This window comes from Triticum aestivum, chromosome 2D (genome assembly GCF_018294505.1).
Source record: "Triticum aestivum cultivar Chinese Spring chromosome 2D, IWGSC CS RefSeq v2.1, whole genome shotgun sequence".
Classification (NCBI taxonomy): domain Eukaryota; kingdom Viridiplantae; phylum Streptophyta; class Magnoliopsida; order Poales; family Poaceae; genus Triticum; species Triticum aestivum.
In genome coordinates, this window is record NC_057799.1 from 644228398 (window position 1) to 644250306 (window position 21909).

Below are 21909 nucleotides of genomic sequence, written 5' to 3' on the forward strand. Positions count from 1 at the left end.
ATCCCCATGCCCCTGGACTTCACCAAGCACTTCGTCGTGGTGCCGAAGGAGTTCAAGCTCAGGAACAACACCGGCTGCTCCTGGAAGGTGACGGTGAAGCTGATGAACGGCAGGGCGACCCTGGATCAGGGTTGGGCCACCTACGCAGTCGTTCATCAGATCAAGATCGGCTACATGGTGACGTTCAAGCTCCTCACTCCCGACACCCTCAAGGTCATCATCTTCGACGACGATGGCATTGAGGTCGTCAACAAGTGAGGGAAGCACGAGGAAGCCTTTGCCGCCAAGGAATAGGGCCGGGCCACATCTTTCCAGCGTACTATCGAGTCTGCTTTGAACATGTTTATGGTTTATGCATTCAACTGTTATGGAGTGTGGTACTGCTTATATCTGAATTGTGCTAGTTGATGCTCTGTTTATACTCTATTGTGCTTATAATGTGTGCTGCCGAAGTGTGGTGGTAACCTCACCAACTAGCCAAAGAGGTTACCACACACCAGGCATTGCATACAACCAAACACCATGCCTTGGGTTTGTCCACTAACATGCAGGCAACCAAACACCAGGCAGTGTGGCTCTACCCATGCAGGCAAGAGGCCATGCAGGCAACCAAACAACATGCAGATGGTGCATTTGAGGCTGCATTTGCATAACCAGGTTGGGTGGAGAAGTGCATGTAATGCGGGTACTGTAGCGCACGGCAACCAAACACGCCCCAAATGAGTCTAGTAGATGGGGTGCGTTTCCTCAAAAATAATAGAGTAAACGAAAACGGAATTTCCCGAAATCACTAATTAAGGAGTACTTATAGCATAGATCACTCCGACCTTCCCAGATTTGACAAGTAACGTGCTGCATGTGTGCCATTTGTCGTAACCTGTTAGTTTTCCTTTTTTTCGTAGATCTATTTATACAAAACGTTTTATATCTTCAACCGTGCGTCCAAATCTCGAACGGTTTTCACCGTTGGATTTCTCGCATGGAGATCTTCAAAACTAGATCCCGAACGTTTTTCATCATTGGGTTCCTCGCGTCCAGATCTTCAACACTAGATCCCATGTTGATAGATTTTGATGAACTTTTTTTCACGAAAAAAACTGGATGAAAAAACAGACCTGGAGCATGGTTTTTTCCCTTTTCGAAAGAGGTACGACCGTGCCTCTCGTGAAATTACAACCATGCCTTTCGCGAAAGTAAAACCATGCCTCTCGCAAAAGGAAAAAAACTCGTTTTTTTCATTTCCGAAAAGGCACGGTCGTGCCTCTCACAAAAGCACAACCATGCCTCTCGTGAAAACAAAACCGTGCTTCTAGTGAAAGAAAAAAAAACTGAAAACAGTTTTTTTGTTTTCGAGAGGCACGGTCGCGCCTCTCGCGAAAGCAAAATCATGCCTCTCGCGAGAACAACACCGTGCCTCTCATGAAAGAAAAAAACATGTTTTTTCGTATCCGAGAGGCACGGTCGTGCCTCTCGCGAAAGCAAAATCATGCCTCCCGCGAGAACAAAGCCGTGCCTCTCATGAAAGAAAAAAAACATGTTTTTTTCGTATCCCAGAGGCATGGTCGTGCCTCTAGTGAAAGCAAAACCATGTCTCTAGCGGATGAAAAAAAATAAAGAAAACGTGTTTTTTTCGGTTTCCGTGAGTCACTGTCGTGCCTCTCGCGAAAGCAAAAACGTGCCTCTCTTGGAAGCAAAACCTTGCCTCTTGCGGAAGAAAAAAATACACGTTTTTTCGTGCAATTTTTTTTCCCAAATTTTCTTTTGTCAAAAAGCTACGGAAGACCGGTGAAAAAACAGAAACACTGAAAAAAACCGTTTAAAAAGCAGAAAACGCGTGTGAAAAAAAATCCATAGAGAGCGCCTAATGCGCGACACGTGGTGGGTAGTTGAGAGCGCGTCAAGTCGCACTGATTGTTGTGAGGCTCCTGAAGAAGCGCTCATCAATTAGTTGCTCTCGGAATTTCCGATTTGACGCACGCTGCGTCAAGCTGCCGAGGTTTCGCATAAACTTCAAGAGCGCGAGCAACGCATTATGGCCGGCCCATTAATAGTTGCAGCGATCTCGGTTTTAGTTTTTTACGGTTTTGAGATTCCTGAATTGGTTTTTTTATTCTAGTTCTTTTTTTGTTTTTGTTTTCCCCTTTTCTCTCCTTTTTCCCTTTTCTGTTTATTTTTCTTCTCTTTCTATTTTTTCCCTTTCGCTTTAAGTTTTACTTTTCTTTACTCAATTATTTTTAGAAAATTTAAAAATCGTTGTGTTTTGAAAACATTTCCCTTTTTGTTTTCTTCTTCTTCCCGTTTTTAGTTTTTAGTTTTTTCTGTTTCTTTTTTCTTGTTTTCTTGTTGTTTTATTTTTTTATTTCTTTTTACTTTTTATTTTTCGCTATAAAAAGAAAAAAATATTCAAAATTTGTTCATGTTTTCAAAATATATTCAGTTTCCAAACCAATGTTCTCGAAATTCAAAAATTGTTCGCGTTTCATAAAAAATGTTCAACACTTTCGAAGTCCAGAAGATGTTCGGGATTTCAATTTTTTTATTCGCATATTCAAAAAAAGTGCGCGCTTCCGAATAATTTCAAGATTTTTAAAAATTATTCTTCATTCAAAAATTTGTTCTCAAGATTCAAAAATTGTTCGTGCTTTAAAATGATTGCGCTTCCAAATTTGTTTGTGATTTTTCAAAATGGTTCTCCATATCAAAATTTGTTCTCATGATTTGAAAATTTGTTCGTGGTTTAGAGAATTGTTGACAAATTCAAAAAAATTCATGTTTTTGAAAAATGTTTGGGAAATTCAAAATTTGTTTGATTTTCATAATATTGTTTGCGTCTGTGAACAAAATTGTATGTTGAAAAAATTACTCAAAATTTGGAAAATAAAAGTCGGGATTTTGCCAAACAGTGTTAATTCCGGAACAGTCGTTCTTTCGGTCGACAGGTCTGTTCTATCGCAGTGGCTAGCACCGATCTCGCGCAAGTCTTCAGTCCCGTGTTAGACTCCTAGCCACCATGCGGCGCATTGGAGCCTTGGACTATGGTAGGGCAAATCAGGAGGGTGCAGCGGTGGCTGGTCATCCGCCCTTTGTCGAGCTGCAGTTGTTGGCACTTGTTTCTTCTTCTTCTTCTTCTTCTTCTTCTTCTTCTTCTTCTTCTTCTTTCTTTATTTTTTGGGGCTTGCTGTGCTACTCGCCCCAGCATGCAGTTGCTATGTGATCGGTGTTGGTTGCTTTGTGATACAAGGGGGTGAAACCCTTTTTCGGCAAAAGGGCCATTTTCGTGCCTGAAAAAAGGTCACATGTGCAGCGCATGACATCTATGAAAAATCCCGGCCAGGGGCTTACCTAGCAAGATGATGACCTATTTGCACCTGCAACCCAAGTTGTGTGATGGGTTTTATCATTTTACATGTTATGTGACTAAAGTGCACCCATCGGACAAATTCTAGGATCGCCAGACGCCAGTGTCATTTACTCTGTTAGAATAAATCCGAGGGCACCCTCGATCTACCGAGGACCAAGCAATCACATGAGGCACGGCTCCGAGATTTGTTAATGAGGTTCACCATCATGGCTACATACCCAGGGCCTAACTACGGCCTATGGGTGCTCCTCTCAATGACACTGCTATAATAACGCACCTCCGGCCGCCCGGGCGCCGGCACACACCGCCAGCTCCCCCTGCGCGTCTGTGCTATTATGTTGGCATAAGTTACATCGTGTGTCTACCCTCGCTATATATGAGAGGTCTAGGATACAAGTGTCCTACTTGGACACGACTCCATATCATGTCTACACACCATACGACTCCAAGTCCAACTGTAACCTAACTTGTACAATAATAATTTGACACAACTCTAACATACTCGCGGCTAAATTACCAGGTGCTTGAGCCGCTAGTGTTAGAGAGCAAAGCTCCAAATCTCTGAAGGCTTTATTTCGAGGGTAAACACGAGACGCAAATCTCACTTGGAAAAGTGTTGCAAGTGAAAGGCCTATATATAAACTGCTCCCAATCTAGTTATCTACTCGAGATGAGCTGGTATCAAGCATGCCAACAAATCTGGGAACGGAACTGTTGTGCGGACGACGTAGGGTTGCACGACAGCTGCACAACGGGCAATCCAGCCGTTTAGTGCATTTCCATACATGCATGGACTATGTGATATATGTTGTCGTGCAGGAATCGTGCATGCAGTGTCGTGTCTATAGCAGTGCTCATCTTGGAACTCCTGCCAATACAATCAACCGTGGAGGCATGCTCTAAAACCCTATATTGGGTGGCTAGAGAGCAGCGAGGCATGATTATTGATAAATATTACGGAAGTCATACTTGGAGCATAATTAATCCGACCACCTTGTGCAGATAATGAGTACACTAACGGTGTCTCGCAAATTATTTCTCTACCTGAAGTCTTTAGGCACTTATCTATGGTGTATCACGGCAAAATCAGTAACCGGAGAGAGATCAGTTTGAGTGTAGGATCATAGAGCAGGTACACTCTTTCGACTGAACCTGGAGGTGATCTCCTGGCTTGTGTGGCTTCATTTCCTGGTCGTACCCTGATTGCCATGAGATAGGTCTCCAACTGAACCTTGGACGGGACAGCATCCCACCGAGGCCAACTATGCTTTTTGACAAACCTACATTCACCAAACGACACATTCAGCAGCAAACTTAGAGAAACAAACGTGCAGGTGTATACCCGTAACTAAGGTGCTGTGGTATTACATTACCACTCTTCTGTTACCTACATGGAGGATTACTTTATCATGCATGTTATTCTTTTCTTCTCTAAGTTAGTGCAACTGTACATGTGCGCATAGCATCCATGTTGTAAATTTCCTCTTGCGGTAATACCCACGGAAAATGTATCGATTGCAAACCATCGATACCTATTTGCTATTGAAATTACTAAGACAAACCTCTACAAAAGTTGAGTAAGGCCACATTTGAGTTTTCAGGAAGATTCTTTTTAGAGGACATCAAGTTGTACCTTTCATGGAGCTCACAATGTACGTGGTGGCGATGCGGACGCGAGAAATAATTCCTATTAAGACATGACATTGGGAACATTAAAATTGTTTTGTAGATAAGCGTAAAACATATCAACACACCATGACATTGGTTGGGCTTGTGTGTACTTGGTTACTGCAGATGCGAGTCAATCTTCTGCGGCTAAGAATTTAACAAACTGTACAGTACCTCGCGTACCTCCTTGGAAGAATGATAACTATTTAATCTTGACTTTTCATAGAACAAGAAAAATTTGTTCATGCAAGCATGCTACACGAGTTGTTGTATATTAAGGAGTTACCCAATATGCCATGCATACCTTGTATATAGAAAATATTTCTTTCAGAAAAAATCTATTTATGTGTTTTATTAATATGCAGCATAAAAGTGTACAATAGAACCATTATTTCCTAAGCTATTTCCATGTAGAAAATCTCAAGGCGTTGAATTTTCTCTTGTTTGATGGAACATTTTCTTACGCAATGAAAACTAGTCTGAAATACTATGATCAGGCTACTTCCTTTCCTTTATTATTATTTGATTCCATGTATTGACAGTGTGCAAAGTTTAATTTATAGCACCTTACTAAGAGGTAGTACTGAGCTCATAGTAACCTCGTAGAAACTACTGGCATGCTGGTAATTCCCCCTAATCCTGTTTACCACCCATGGTGCAAGCCAACAGTTCCCAGCCATACTTTAAATAGCTTGCTATCTCAGCACTGGTGTTGGGAGAGGCATCACGCTAAACGCATCGTTCACAATTTAGCACCATTTAGCATGCTATAGCTTCAACATAGCGCCAAACGTAGAATGTCATACCCCTCTATTAAAAACATTGATCCCAACAGAGTTTTAGTATCGGAATAATGGATGCAAATGAGGTAAACCTATCAAAAACTAGTATTTGAAATGCATAAATAACTGGGAAAAGGTACTAATATGAAACTTCACATGGTTAAGAAGAGAAACAAGAAAATACTTTTACAGATTGTATATCTCTCCCTAATAATAAAGCACGGATTGAGTCTCCTGGGGTTGAGGCAACAAGGATGCTCTCCTCGACGGTAGCGCACACATCGTTGACTCCTGTCCGCGATCGTCGGGTACGGTTGATTCATCGAGGCCATGGTTGATTCATTCATCCTTAGTACAGTTTATTTTCTATTTCATGTGTTTTCAGAAGTTGGGTCTCGATGACCTATAAGCAAGAACAACCTTCTCTAACTGATAGTGTTATTCTCCTAAACAAGTTGCTATTTCGGTATTCGAATAGGGGATAAAGAACGACATTCATCATTAGTACTTGAAGAGACTTGCATGCTTGGGACTGAACATGATCTATTGTAGTGCATCTTACTTGACTGCTCATTGTACAATTTGTATAAAATCAAGGTCTTCTCTATATGTAAGGGAATGTTTTCTTACTGCAATGGTAAACTATTCTGAATCCATCTCATAATGTGGCTGCTCATGTTTGGTGCTGTTGTAGCGCATGGCATGGCGATGGTGGGGGAGATGCGAAGGAAAGATGAGAAGGGAAGATGATAGGGGATTAATCGATAAGTATGCGGAGGTGCTGTAAAATTTCCTCCTTTATGTATAGTTATTTCATTATCCATCTAAATATCATCCCATGTATATGTATGAAGATCATTTTGTGCTGCTAAATTTTCTGTACAAATTTAGTATTATTTGGTGTTAAACTTATAATGATCGAAACAATGCTAAATTTACTTGTTGATTCATCATTTGTATACTTTTGGTTTCAGCAGATTGATATGAGAGGTTTGGCACTACTCTTACTTATATATCAAAATGTACTAGATTTCTACCTCATTACGGTTGCAAACGCAGCTCCATTGGTATAGAAAAGAAAACAATCTTTTCAGAATAGTTCGTCATCTCGCGAGATTGCAGAAACCCTCGCGGCATTGACGCATCTTGCCTTCTGCGGTTGAGAGGACCTGGGCTGGGCTAAAATTTCTGTATAGATTTAATATTATTTGGTGTTAAACTTATAATGATCGAAAAAATGCTAAACTTACACGTTGATTCATCATTTGTATACTTTTGGTTTCAACGGATATATATGAGAGGTTTAGCACTACTCTTACTTATAGATCAAAATGTATTATGACCACCAGGTTAAATCTACCACATGGGTCGTCAGCTTTGTTACCATAACAATGCACCAACCTAACACGCGAGGAAAACAATTTCACAAGTCTCATGTTAAATATCTATTCAAAGAGGTACATGACAATGTCGATGTGCAGGAAAGATAACTTCACTCACTAACATCTCTGATGCTATGGCTTACATGTTGACAGTTGAGACCTGCTGAGTTTGCTCATTTATTGTGTGATGTGTTAACTTGCTTTTGTAGTTTGTATATGCCAACATATGTCATCTTGTTTTATGGTTAGTAGTATTTCAACATTATTTTCCTATCATCATGCATGAAAACAAAAGGTGCTACAGAGCTAGGAGATCTTGGTGTATACTACAATATATTAATACGGAGGGATTCCTTTGTCACATGATTTGATAAGATATAGTTATTTTTTTATTTTGTAATCAGATTCTTGATGTACCGTTTCAGGTATTTTCTTTTCAGAGATTTGGCCATTCAACTTTTCTTCTGATTGCTAATTGCCTTTATGTGAAGAACTTTGTATGGATTAGTTGATATGGTCAGTGGTCAAACTGTTTGAGTTGCAAAATTGTTTGAAATTTCAAATCTGCAGGTTGTATATATACAACCGGATATGATGTGCATCATGCGTAGCGGCCTTCTTAGTTTTGTCTGTTAGCATTAATTAATATCTACTTCTTTTTTGCAGACTCTTTTTTTAATATTTGATGTACTTCAGATGTTGAGCATCTGAGGATTTTTCTCTCCCGTTACAACACAGTTTATATTCTGGGTTGCGCCAGTTGCTTTCGGTTGGCGACGACTGCAATGTAGTTATCACCATGCTCCTTATGTTACTGGAAACATCATTCTTGATTATTTCTCCTTGTGTTACTGGTCACCACCATTGTTGATTATTTCTCCTTCCGTTCTGTTATCCAATAGATATTCTCTTAGTACATGTATATTTGGGTTACAAAGGAGCAAGCTATCCCTGATTAAACCCCAAATTGGCGAGATATGATGTTTTCTATCTGAATGTTGTTTCATAGAATTAATCATTGGTTTAGTTTGAGAGATTAAACCCAAATAAGTTTATGCAATGAACGAGAAATAACACGATTGCATGTTAATTTTCTTCTTAAATTTCAAAGTAGAGATTTTGCCACCGATGATCTACTGCACGCGGACGCCACATCCTTTCTTCTCAGGTATCGTTCGACATTTAAAAGCCAGTCCGTTGCGACCAGGGTGCTGGAGGCTCTTGGGGTCGCAGCCTGCATTCCTGCTGGAGGTAAGTTTTGTAGCCTCCCATTGCAACGCACGGGCATTTGTGCTAGTAAGGTACAAAAATTAGCAAGTAAAAAATAACTATATACTGTTTGACAGTGTGAATTATGGTAGTTACCATGAGGCGTCCCATATCTGTAACTCTCAGTCTAGGCTTGTTTTGATTCATATCTATCTCTTTCCTCAATGCATATTCCACACTACTAATCTTCTCGCTTGTATCTTCACTGAATGTAACACAAACATCCTCAAGCGACGGAAGGTTCTCTAAACCCAATGCAAAATCACCAAACTTGAATGATGTGTCCTCCACATCCTGAAAATCTAATTTGAGGGTTTGGAGACTTTGCATGGCTCCTCGTCCAAACCTCAACTCCATGGTGTCACTCTTGACACTGAACATCTTTAGACATAAAAATGGATAAGCAATGCCAGTGGTCAACCGTTTTTTTCTGCCTTGTGTAGGTTTCTCCACTTGTATGACCAGTTCAGAGAGAGACACTATGCTCCTGAGAACTTGAAGGTCCTCCTCTCCTAATGTTTTCAGTGTGATACTTAGGAAGAACAGGTAAGACATGGAGCACATCCATCTTGGCACTGCATAAGTGATGCTATTAAGCATGTGGATTAACAACAATTGTGTTAGTTGAGCAAAGGTTGACGACAGCTCTTCTTCTATTTTGGTAGACCTTATGTCCAGCACTTGCAGAAATTGTAGATTCCCGATCTCTTTCGGGATATTAGTGATAGATGTACCCCTTAAATTCAAATATCTCAAGTGAAACAAATTGCATATATCATTCCAATGGGTATTATACACTTCACATTCAGCTAAATCTAATACACGCAGGACTGGGAAACACAAGAGTGCTGGCAGCAAACTAAAAGCTGGAGTAAACACAGTAAGTGACCTCACGTGGGACAAGCTCACGGTTGCCAGCTGATTACCAACTTCTTCATTCCTGGTCTGCAAGGACAATCTGTGTATCTTACTTGGTAGATACTCTAACTGCTGACAATCTGGTGTTGTTAGAAAATTCCCCTCATGTGACAAATAAGTGATGAAGTCACGAACCATATCATGCACACGACGAAGGCTATTTAAATATGAAGGCTGGACCAAGTTTATATTAAGTAGCTCCTTCAAGTAATCCTCTCCTACTTCATATAAGCTCCTCCCTTGTTCTTTTCTCACAAAACCTTCACCAACCCATTTCCAAATCAGTTGTTCTGCTTCAATCTCATAATCCTCTGGATACAAACCAAGATGCAGTAAGCAAGTCTTTAGGTGCGGAGGTAGGCCAGAGTAACTTACAGATAATATTCTCCTCATGTTCTTCACATCATCATGATTATTGTCTAGCCCCAAACTGATGGATTTGTACACCTTGGACCAATACTCATGTGTATGTGCTCTTCCCTTTTCACTAGACAACAAGCTACCTATCGCAAGGATAGCTAGCGGAACTCCCCCACATCTTTTTAAAATTCTTTCAGATACTTCAACCAATTGATTAGGTTGTGACTTGTTCTCCATCTCATATATTATTTGATAGAACAACTTTCTTGAGTCGACAACAGAAAGAGGTTTCAGCCGATATACACCACCAGCTTGCAGGGAAACATCAAGAACCCGAGTTGTTGTGATACTCTACTTCCGTATCCATTCTCAATCAATGCATACTTGATATTTTCCCAGGCGGATTTATCCCATATGTCATCAATAACTATCAAGTACCTTCAATTGATACCAAAATACATATATTACATAAGAGTTGTCATACATTAATTGGGCAGAATTGAGCTGTGTAATAAAGCTTACCAACTTTTCTTCGACAAATTAAAACTGGGGGATAATTTTACTTCGCCGGCCTCTACACCAACTAGGGACGATGCATACAGCCTTTTTAAGCATGGGTACTAAGATTTTTAAATCTTGGTTACACACCAAGCCTAGTCCTCAAGGATAAATGCATGAGTACAAGGAAAGCATGGTCCTCAAGAACAAATAGGAACCTAAATTCGCCTCCGTGAGGATTTGAACTCAGGTGTTGGGTTTGTACATCCACTCCCCCAACCATTTGAGCTATGCTGACTCCCAAAGCTTACCAACTTAAATGGCAAAGAAAATAAAAACCTGAGAGGTCTGCACTATTGTAATTTCCTTGTGGCATCCATATACGGAACATTGAGGAACAAATATTCACAAACGTACCTCTTGTTTTCAAGGAATGTTCTTATCTCACTGATGAGTTGTTGCTCGCCCCATGATGCTTCATTAATGTTCTGGTACATCTACTTGTCAAGTTGATGGAGCATGCTCTTGAAAATATGCTTCATATTAGGATTAAGAGACACGGAAACAAAGGCCGCACAATCGAATTGCAAATTTTGCTTTTGAATACTGATTTGCACTCTGAGCTTCTTATACACTACATTGGCAAGGGTTGTCTTGCCCAATCCACCAAATCCAACAATAGAGACCGCCTTTAGACATTTCCCCTAAACCTCTCATCTCCCTCCGTCAGCATCTTGATTACCTCAACGCTCTTCTCGTCAATACAAGGCTGCTAGGCAAAGGGTGTCAATAGCTGGACCAACGGGCTTGGCAGCAGCCACATTATCAACCTTGTACCTATCACGTCGGTCACTGACCTCCTTGATGCGGCTCTTGATGTCTTTGATATCGATGCTGATCTTGTGGCGAATCTTGCCCTTGGTCAACAGGCTGAGGCTCTTATCAATGAAATTCCTGAAGTTATGGGACTTATCTGGTCGGCCATCGGTTTCGATGCCCACCATGAACTTGTCGATCTATCTTCCAGGCCATATGACAAGTCCCTCACAGCCTTGGCCCAAAGCTTGACTTGGATGTCCGGTGGCTGGTCGATTGGAGCCTCAGAAATCCTGAGGAGAGAGGTCTCCATGCTCTCCATCTTGGCTTTGAGGAACATGATCTCGCCCCTGACACCCCTCTGAAAGTTGTACTCCTTGGTGATTAGGTCGGCCAGCTTGGGCAGGAGGGTGCCCATCACTCCAATCACCGCTTGGGCCATGCCCGGCCTGCGCTATAGCTCAGCCTCTCAGCCGGCCGATGGTGTTTGCAGAAGCAGCAGAGGGAAGACGGTGGTGGCGATCTGCTGCGTTGATGAAGAACTTCGTCTTGCACTACATTGCCTAAAGAACGGCAACATGATTAGTTAGGAGCATGAAGTCAAAACTTGGTAGAAATTCAGAATGAAGTCAAACAGATAGACCTCAATGAAAGGAGAAAGAAGTGGGGATGGAGACCTGTCTTGAATTGAGAGAGAGAGAGAGAGTTGGAGAGTGAAGCAGTGAGCGTACTGACGGGGAAATTAACTTTTCGAAAAGCTGATGGAGAAATTATGGAGCTTGGTCTTCAGTTTCAGAGCAGATATACAACAATCCGGAAGAAAGAAAAATATGAGTTGACTGGGACAACGAAGTAAAAAAACTTTAATTTAAAAAATAAAATGGAAAAATGGAAAAATAAAATAAATAATTTCATGAATCAAAAACTTTACAAATTTAAGAAAAATAAGGAAAAAGCAAAAAAATAAAAATAAAAAAATAAAAAAGTTTGCTTGTGGCTACAACCCACGCCGAGGCAAAGGTACGAGGGCTGTTATAAAGGAAACAACGGGCTAAACGCTACGATGAGAACCCCTCTCGCAAGCGACGCATGCAGAGACAACACCAAACAACAAAAAAAAGACCAAAGAACACGAATCTTGATGTCTAAATCGTGTAGTTAAAAGTTAGATGTGATGTAACTATTTCACATTCACATCTACTCCCTGTAAGTCTTTTTAAACATTTTAAATGGAATACAACATACGGATGTATGTAGACATATTTTAGAGTGTAGATTCACTCATTTTGCTTCGTATGTAGTCACTTTGTGAAATATCTAGAAAGACTTATATTTAGGAACGGAGGGAGTAGATGTTAAAATAGCAAACCCGTTCCGAAAATGCATAGAAAAACGCAAAAACACTCAAAACAAAAAAGGAAAGTTGGCGTCTCGTCCATTCTCCACTTACACCTCTGTAAGCACACAAACAACTCAAAACAAAAACAAAAAACAGAAAAAAATACTAATATACAACCCTAGACTTAAGAAAACCAATACATCAATAGAGAAAAAAAAGATTAAAACAGTCCACAGAGAGATGGTATCGGATGAGTGAGACTCTTTCAATTCTACACATCGGTTTGAAAAAAAACACAAGCACTTCAGAGGGGATAGCAGGCCCATACAATGGACAGAGACAGCCCCGGGAGGGACACGCGATGCAGGACACACACATCGACGCAAGGGACAAAACAATGCCGCATCAACAGATTTTGCACGAACTTTACAGCCTCGATCTTGTGGTGGACAACTTAGATGTAAGATAACTATTTCACATCTAGATGTGAAATAGCAAATCTGAACCATTTTTATAGATCTCCGTCAAGACGGAGTTCTGGGTGTACGAAGTCATGTCCATGTTCTGCACTTGGCTGTGGAGGGAGTGGATGATGTCCAGGGATGTCGCCAATGGAAAAAACGAAATAAGAAGAGGGTTTTTAGTGCTGCTGCAATGCATAACAAAGAATAGCCAAGAACAACTCCGAATAATAAACAGACAACAAGAACAGATAAGCGCACGAGTTCAGGTGTGATGATTCCGAACTCTAATCTACCAAAGACTTGGCCCTCAACGCACTCAGGGGGCACGGCCACAGCACCCATGGCGCGTGCGGGGATGCCCAGAGCACGCAGGGTGCACCCACCTTGCCACAACACCTCCCCGACGGTGATTGGCCGGTCCTCTCGGGCCGTCCAATCACCGGCGGCAAGATGCCGTCGTAAGGAGCGCGACATGCGCAAGAACCAAAGACTCGACATAACGTCTAGAACATCATTGTGACTGCTCTACGATCTATTGCAACCAAACACTTGCCCCCGCGACGCACTTGGTGGGCACGACCACAGCAAGCAGGCCTCGTCGCTGGTGCTCGCGCATGCCGCTCACATCGCCAAAGCACCTCGCCCCCGCTGGTCTTATGACCTATATTTTTGTTTTTTATGCCAAATTTGCGTATTGAATCAATATGAATGTAATTGTTTGTATACCAAATGTAATTTTCTTTTGAAACTATCGTAAGATTAGCTCGGGTGAAGAATAACTGAACCCTTGGTGATGAATAGTATTACTAGTGTTTCAAATGCATCAATAAGTATCATAATACGATAAAATTATATAAGGTTAAAAAGAATATAGGAAAACGTATACTTCCACTAATTGCATATATGGTTTAGAAATATACACAAACGTAATACATGTTGCTCGAAAGTGTGAACAAGTACTTGCGTGAACTTCACCTTCTTTTTCTGTGAATGTTAGTATGGGCCTGTTTTGATTCATCTTGACCTCTTTCTGAACAACATATTTCACCTTTTGAGTCTCAGTGTCTTCTTTGTTGAAGGGGAACTCGACAACAATATGTTCAAGCAAAGAGAGATTCTCTATACCAAGTACAAGATCACCAAACTGAAGCAATGTGTCATGCACATTATATAAAACTAACAGGAGGGTATGTAGACATTGCATGGCTACCCATGCAAACTTCAACTCCATGGTGTCACCCTTGACAGTAAACCTCTTTAGACACCGAAATGGATAAGCATCTCCAAGGACCAACCGTTTATCTCCACCCTGTGTTGGTTTCTCCACTTGTATGTACAGTTCACTGAGAGATGCTATGTTCCCAAGTACTTGAATGCCCTCTTCTCCCAGTGTTTCAAGTGCAATATTTGGAGAGAAGAGGAAAGACATGGAGCACATCCACCTAGGCATTGCACAAGTGATGCTATCAGCCACGTAGAATAACAACAGTTGGGTTAGTTCAATAAAGGTTGACGGGAGCTCTTCTTCTATATTAGTGTACCTAATGTCCAGCAGTTGTAGAAATCGCAGATTCCCAGTAACTTTTCGGATCCTGGTGATAGATGTACCCATTAAACTCAGATACCTCAAGTGAAACAAACTGCATATATCCTTCCAATTATTATTGTCCACTTCCCTGCGATAACTTAAATCGAATACACGTAGGACTGGGAAACCCGAAAGTGTTGGCAACAAACTGAAAGCTGGTCTAGCCACAGTAAGTGACCTCACATGGGTCAAGCCCATGGTTGACAGCTGATTAGCAACTTCTCGAATGCAGGTCTGGACAGAAAATCGGCGGATCTTACTTGGTAGATACTCTGGTTGCGGACCACCTATTGTTGTTAGGAAATTCTCCTCATTTGATAAGGAAATGATGAGGTCACGCACCATATCGTGTATACGACAAGAGCACATTTTATTTGCATTGTCAAATTTTACAGGTTGGACCAAGCTTTTATTAATGAGCTCATCCAAGTAATCGCCTCCTACTTCATACAAGCTCTTCCCCTGTTCTTTTTTCACAAAACCTTCTCCCACCCATTTCCATATCTGCTGTTCTATTTCAATCTCATAATCCTCTGGGTATAGACTAAGATGCAGTAAAAAAGTCTTCTAGTGTGGAGGTAGGTTAGAGTAACTGACATATAATATCCTTCTCATGTTCTTCACATCATCATGACTATTGTCTAGCCCTGAACTGATAGATTTCTGCACCTTGGACCAATACTCAAGTGTATGTGCTCTTCCCTTTTTGTTGGACAGCAAGCTACCTATCGTAAGTATAGCTAGCGGCACACCCCCACATTTTTTTAGAATGTTCTCAGATACTTCAAACAATTGATTAGGTGGTGAATTGTCCCCCATATCATATATTCTATGATAGAAAAACTTTCTTGAGTCCACAGCAGAAAGAGGATTCAGCCGATAGACACCATCAGCTTGCTGGCCAACATCAAGGATGCGAGTTGTTGTGATTACTCTGCTTCCATATTCATTCTCAATCAATGCAAATTTGATGTTTTCCCACACAGACGTATCCCATATGTCGTGAATAACAATCATGTACCTTCAATTAATACCAAAACACATATATTATAAGGCTATTTAAGTTCTCATACATTGAGAAGAATTGAGCTACTTAATTAAGTGTAACTGAAATGGCAAAGGAAATAGAAAACTTAGTTCTGCACTATTGCAGTTTCCTTTTAACATCCATGGCTGAAACATTTCGGAGGGAGGGGCATATGCACATACGTACCTCTTGTTTTCAAGAAATATTCTTATTTCACAGATGAGCTGTTCTTCACCCCACGATGCCTCACTGGTGTTTTGGATCCTCTGCTTGTCAAGTTGATGGAGCAAGCTCTTGAAAATCTGCTCCATGTTAGGATTAAGAGACACGGAAATAAAAGTTGAACAATCAAATTGCCGTTCTTGGTTATCTTCTTGCACTTTCAGCTTCTCATAGACTGCATTAGCCAGGGTTGTCTTGCCTAATCCACCAGATCCAACAATGGAGACCACCTTCAGTTGTTTCTCGGAAACCTCGTCTCCCTCTGTTAGCATCTCGACTACCTCTAGCCTATTCTCTTCAATGCCAACAAGCGCCGTCACCTTTGTATACAAGGCTTTCAGGCGAAGGGTATCAACCGTTGGACCAGGTGGTTTGGCAGTAGCCACACTGTCAATCTTGTACCTATTGTTGAAGATAATATTCGCAGCTATATATCTAGGCGTTACGCATGTATCTTTCTGTTATGTTTCTATCTTCTGTAGGTAGTTGAATAGATTCTATCTCTACCTCTCTTGTTCTCCAAGAATGTAATTCAAACAAATGTATGCGCCTATGGGATAAGCCCCATCAATCTATAAATACACACCGCCCTCCAACGAGGGTGATACGCTTCCTCCTATCAATTTCTACATGGTAATCAGAGCATCTTCTTCCTTCTCGTCCTAAACCGCAGAAGCCTAGATCGATCTCTCCATAGAAAAACCATGTCGTCCTCCTCCTCCACCCCAACTCTCTCTGGCCTTGGATCCCAGGTCACAGAGAAGCTTACACGCGAGAACTATCTCCTATGGAAGGCGCAGATCCTGCCGCACTTCCTTGGGGCGGGCCTTTACGGCTATCTGGATGGCACCATTGCCGAACCAGAGAAGATGCTTACCGTGAAGGGCAAGTAGAGAAAGGACCAAGTCGTCAGCAACCCGGCGTATGAAGCCTAGATGCATCAGGACCAGCAGGTCCTTGGGCACCTCATGAACAACCTGTCAAAGGAGGTGCTGGTCTGGGTCGTTTCTATCAGGACGGCACAAGCACTCTGGACATCATTGGGTAATATATTTGCTTCTCAATCACGCTCACGTATTAATAATCTTCGGATCTCCCTGTCCAATGCCAAAAAGGGCAACCAATCTGCACCGGTGTACTTCTCCCGGATGCGTGGATATGCCGACGAGCTTGCTGCCGCGGGGAAGCCACTAGATGAGGATGAACTCGTCTCTTTCCTGCTGGTGGGGCTGGACCTCGACTACAACCCTTTGGTCTCGACCCTAGATGCCCGCACCGAGCCGGTCACCGTCGATGCAGTCTATTCCCAAGTGTGCAACTTCGATCAGCGAGTCGAGCTGCTCATAGGAGGCCATGATGTGGGCTTCAAATCTTCTGCAAACTCTGCCCGTCATGGCGGAGCTCCCCCTCGTGGCTATGGCAGGGGGAGAGAACAGAAGCAAGGAGGTGGCGGCGGTGGCTACAAGAAGAAGCAGACCACCGGCGGACGCCCCTTCTACAACAACAACAAGGGTGCTCGTCCAGCAACAAGGCCAACAATGATCTGATCCAGTGCCAGATCTGTAGCAAGATCGGTCACAGCACAAGGGACTGCTGGTACCGCTTCGATGATGACGCTCAAGAAGAAAAAGTTGCTGCTGCGGCTGAGTATGGTGTTGACACTAACTGGTATGTCGACAGCGGCGCAACTAACCACCTCACAGGAGAGTTGGAGAAGTTGATGACCCGTGAGAAGTATCGGGACCACGACCAAATCCATGGTCCAGATGGATCAGGTATGAGAATAAATCATGTTGGTCAATCAATTATCAAAACCCCTAGCCATCCTATTCATCTTAAAAATATCCTTCATGCTCCTAATGCTCAAAAATACCTTCTTTCTGTACATCGCATTGCTCTAGACAATCATGTATTACTTGAGTTTTACCCCTTCTTCTTTTTGATTAAGGATCTGGCAAAGAGGAAGGTGCTCTACAGAGGTAGATGCGTTGGAGGGCTCTATCCGTTGATCCCTCGCTTTAGGAGCTCAAATAAACAAGCTTTTGGTGTCACCCAATTATCTTCGGCAAGGTGGCATGATCAACTAGGACATCCTTCTTTTGCTTTTTTTCAACGAGTGCTTAGGAAAAATAAACTCCCGTTCGTTGGTGAGCCTAGTAGTGAAACAGTGTGTGATTCGTGTCAAAAAGCAAAAAGTAATCAGCTCCCATATCCCGTGTCAACTATTGTTTCTTCTAAACCATTAGAACTCATTTTTCTGATGTATGGGGGCAAGCACCCACTTCTGTTGGTCGACACAAATACTATGTAAGCTTCATTGATGATTATAGCAAGTATACATGGATCTATCTTATTAAACATAAGTCTGATGTGTTTCAAGTTTTCCAAAATTTCCAAGCACTTGTTGAACGAAAGTTTGATAGAAAAATTATCACAGTCCAATCGGATTGGGTGGCGAGTACGATAAACTAAACTCTTTCTTCCAAAAATTGGGAATTTCCCATCATGTTTCTTGTCCACACGCACACCAACAGAATGGCTCCGCTGAACGCACGCATCGCCATATTGTTAAAGTTGGCCTTTCTCTACTTGCAAACGCTTCCATGCCATGAAAATTCTTGGATGAAGCCTTCCTCACTGCCACACATCTCATTAATATTCTTCCAAGCCGTGTCATCAACTACCAAACACCTACAGAACGTCTTTCGCAAACCAAACCAAACTATGCCTCCCTTCGAGTTTTTGGGTGTGCATGTTGGCCCAATCTTCGACCCTACAACACCAGAAAACTTTCCTTTCGCTCAAAACAATGTGTTTTCATTGGTTATAGTCCACAACATAAAGGGTTCAAGTGCTTAGATGTGCAAACTGGAAGAGTTTACATATCCAGGGATGTGGTGTTCGATGAGACCATTTTTCCGTTTCAAGGTCTCCATCCCAATGCCGGAGCTCTCCTACAAAAACAAATCCTTCTTCTTCCTAGTTCTCTTTCCGGTTTAGATCAAGGGCGTAATGATATTTTTGATGATCACATGACTAACCCTCATAACCATACAACATAGTATCCTGGTGATGCAGATGATACAGGCATTTGTGGCGCAAAAAATGGTGCAGAAACTGCTGAAAACGAAGCTGTACAACAGCCAATATTTCATGCAGCGGAACCGGACATGGGCACTGGACACGAGGGAGATTCACCTGCGCCTGCAACTGCGTCGGGATCAGCAGGCTCCAGACCCAGGAGGATCGCCTGCAGCAGCAGGCCACCTCAGAGTCACGCGCGCGTCGCAGTGACAGCGCCTCCCCCACGAGGCGGGCCACGAACGCGCCGCCCAGTGTGCATGGACCCACCTTCAGGTCAATCATTGCCCGCCATGCGTGGCGTAGTCTGGCGGGCCGCTTACAGCGACCGGGCCCCCGACAGCGGTCGGCCTCACGACAGTGACCGGGCCAGCGCAAATTCGCCTGACGTGCCTGGTGCACCCGACGATGGATCGCCCTCGGGATCCACCTCTACCAGCCCTGCACACCCAGGTGGATTGGGCGGATCTTCTGCAGCACCAACTCCTGTAGCGCGTTCTACACGTGTTGGTACACGTCTACAAACAGGAAAAATTAATCCTGTCAATTACAAAAAATATTCTTAAATTCGGGCTGACATGTTCTACTGATGTACCACATTTTGTTGAAGGGGCGCTGAATGATGCTAAGTGGAGAAAAGCCATGGAAGAAGAATACAAGGCCTTGAGGAAGAATGAGACTTGGCACTTGGTTCCACCGGGTCAAGGTAAAAATTTGATAGATTGCAAATGGGTATACAAAGTTAAAAGAAAGGCTAATGGCACTATTGACCGGTATAAGGCTAGGTTAGTAGCTAAAGGTTTCAAATAGAGATAAGGGATAGATTATGAGGACACGTTTAGTCCTGTTGTCAAGGCTGCTACTATCAGGCTTGTGTTGTCTATTGCTGTCTCTAGGAATTGGTGCTTAAGGAAATTGGACGTACAGAATGCGTTTTTACATGGTATTCTGGAAGAGGAGGTTTACATGAAACAACCACCTGGGTTGAAAGCAAGCATGCACCTTTCCATGTGTGCAATCTTGATAAAGCTCTGTATGGTCTGAAGCAGGCCCCGAGAGCGTGGTACTCATGATTGAGTGCAAAATTGCAAAATATTGGTTTTGTTCCATCCAAGTCAGATACCTCATTGTTTATTTACAATAGGTCTAATATCACAATGTTCATGCTCATATATGTTGATGATATTATTGTCACTAGCTCGTCCAGTGAAGCAGTGATAGCACTTCTGAAGGACTTGGGCTCAGAGTTTGCTCTCAAGGACTTAGGAGATCTGAGTTTCTTCTTAGGGATTGAAGTCAAGAAAACTGATAATGGTATAGTCCTCTCTCAAGAAAAATACGCAACTGATCTTTTGAAAAGAGTTGGCATGCAGAATTGCAAACCCTCTCCAACTCTGTTATCTAGTTCAGAAAAACTATCTTTGCATGAAGGAGAACTTCCAAGTCAGGAAGATGGCACTCAATACAGGAGTATGATTGGTGCACTTCAGTATTTAACCCTTACTAGACCTGATATCTCCTTTGCTGTGAACAAAGTTTGTCAGTTTCTACATGCACCTACCACCTTACATTGGTCTACTGCAAAGCGTATTCTGAGGTATGTGAAGAATACAGTAAGTGTTGGTTTAACATTCAGTAAATCTCAGTCTACTCTTGTCAGTCCTTTCACTAATGCTGATTGGGCTGGAGACCCAGATGACAGAAGGTCAACAGGTGGCTTTGCAGTATGTGTTGGTCAAAATCTAATATCATGGTGTGCTAAGAAACAAGTCACAGTCTCTCGGTCTAGTACAGAGGCTGAGTATAAAGCTCTAGCTAATGGGTACAGTCCATGCTAAAGCAACTTGGAGTGCCACAGGTATAAGTTCCTTGTATTTGGTGTGATAATTTGGGAGCCACATACCTTTCTGCAAATCTTGTTTTTCATGCCAGAACCAAAAACATTGAGATAGATTTCCACTTTGTTAGAGAGCGTGTTGCTAACAAGAAGTTGGACATTCAGTTTATTTATTCAAAAGATCAAGTTGCAGATGGCTTCACAAAGGCTTTGCCTACACGGAGCTTTGAAGAATTCAAGCGTAATCTCAACTTGGCCAAGTTGTGATTATGGGGCGTGTTAAAGTTAATATTCACAGGTATATCTCTAGGCGTTACGCATGTATCTTTCTGTTATGTTTCTATCTTCTGTAGGTAGTTGAATAGATTCTATTTCTACCTCTCTTGTTCTCCAAGAATGTAATTCAAACAGATGTATGCGCCTATGGGATAAGCCCCATCAATCTATAAATACACGCGGCCCTCGAATGAGGGTGATACACTTCCTCCTATCAATTTCTACACCTATTACGCCGCTCACTGACCTCCTTGATGCGGCTCTTGATGTCTTTGATATCGATGCCAATCTTGTGGCAAATCTTGCCCTTAGTCAGCAGGCTGAGGCTCTTATCAATGAAATTCCTGAAGCTATGGGACTTCTATGGTCGGCCATGGGATTCGATGCGCACCATGAACTTGTCGATGCTATGTTCCAGGTCATATGACAAGTCCCTCATAGCCTTGGCCCTAACCTTGACTTACTTGATTGTCCGGTTGCTGGTCGATTGGCGCCTCAGAAATCCTGAGGAGAGCTGTTTCCATGCTCTCCATCTCGGCTTGGAGGAACATGATCTCGCCCCACACACCCCTCTGAAGGTTGTACTCTTTGTGATTAGGCCGGCTAGCTTGGGTAGGATGGTGCCCATCGCTCCAATCACCACCTGAGCCATGCTCAACCTCTCAGCCAGCTATTGGTGTTTGCAGAAACAGCGGTGGAGGGTGGTGGCGATCTGTTGCGGTGATGAAGAACTTCGACTTGCACTACATTGCCTAAAAATGCGTAACATGATTAGTCAGCAACATGAAGTCAAAACTTCGGTAGAAATTCATAATGATGTCAAAAAGAAAAACCTCGATGAAATGAGAAAGAGCCAGGGATGGAGACATGTCTTGAATTAAGAGAGAGTTGGAGAGTGAAGCAGTGAGCATACTGATGGGGAAATTATTTTGTCGAAAAGCTGATGGGGAAATTATGGGGAACCAGAAGCTTGGTCTTTACTTACATAGTAGCAGATATACAACAATCTAAAAGAAAGAAA

The 21909-nt window shown here is 42.3% G+C and overlaps 3 pseudogenes; 1 reads left to right on the forward strand and 2 right to left on the reverse strand.

Annotated features, from left to right (window-relative positions):
- Positions 1-8148: 8148 nt before the first annotated feature.
- On the reverse strand, positions 8149-11496 carry LOC123050724 (disease resistance protein RGA5-like; annotated as a pseudogene).
- A 1004-nt stretch (positions 11497-12500) lies between these two features.
- On the reverse strand, positions 12501-21540 carry LOC123056147 (disease resistance protein RGA5-like; annotated as a pseudogene).
- Positions 16882-17020, forward strand: LOC123056347 (uncharacterized; annotated as a pseudogene).
- Positions 21541-21909: the final 369 nt, after the last annotated feature.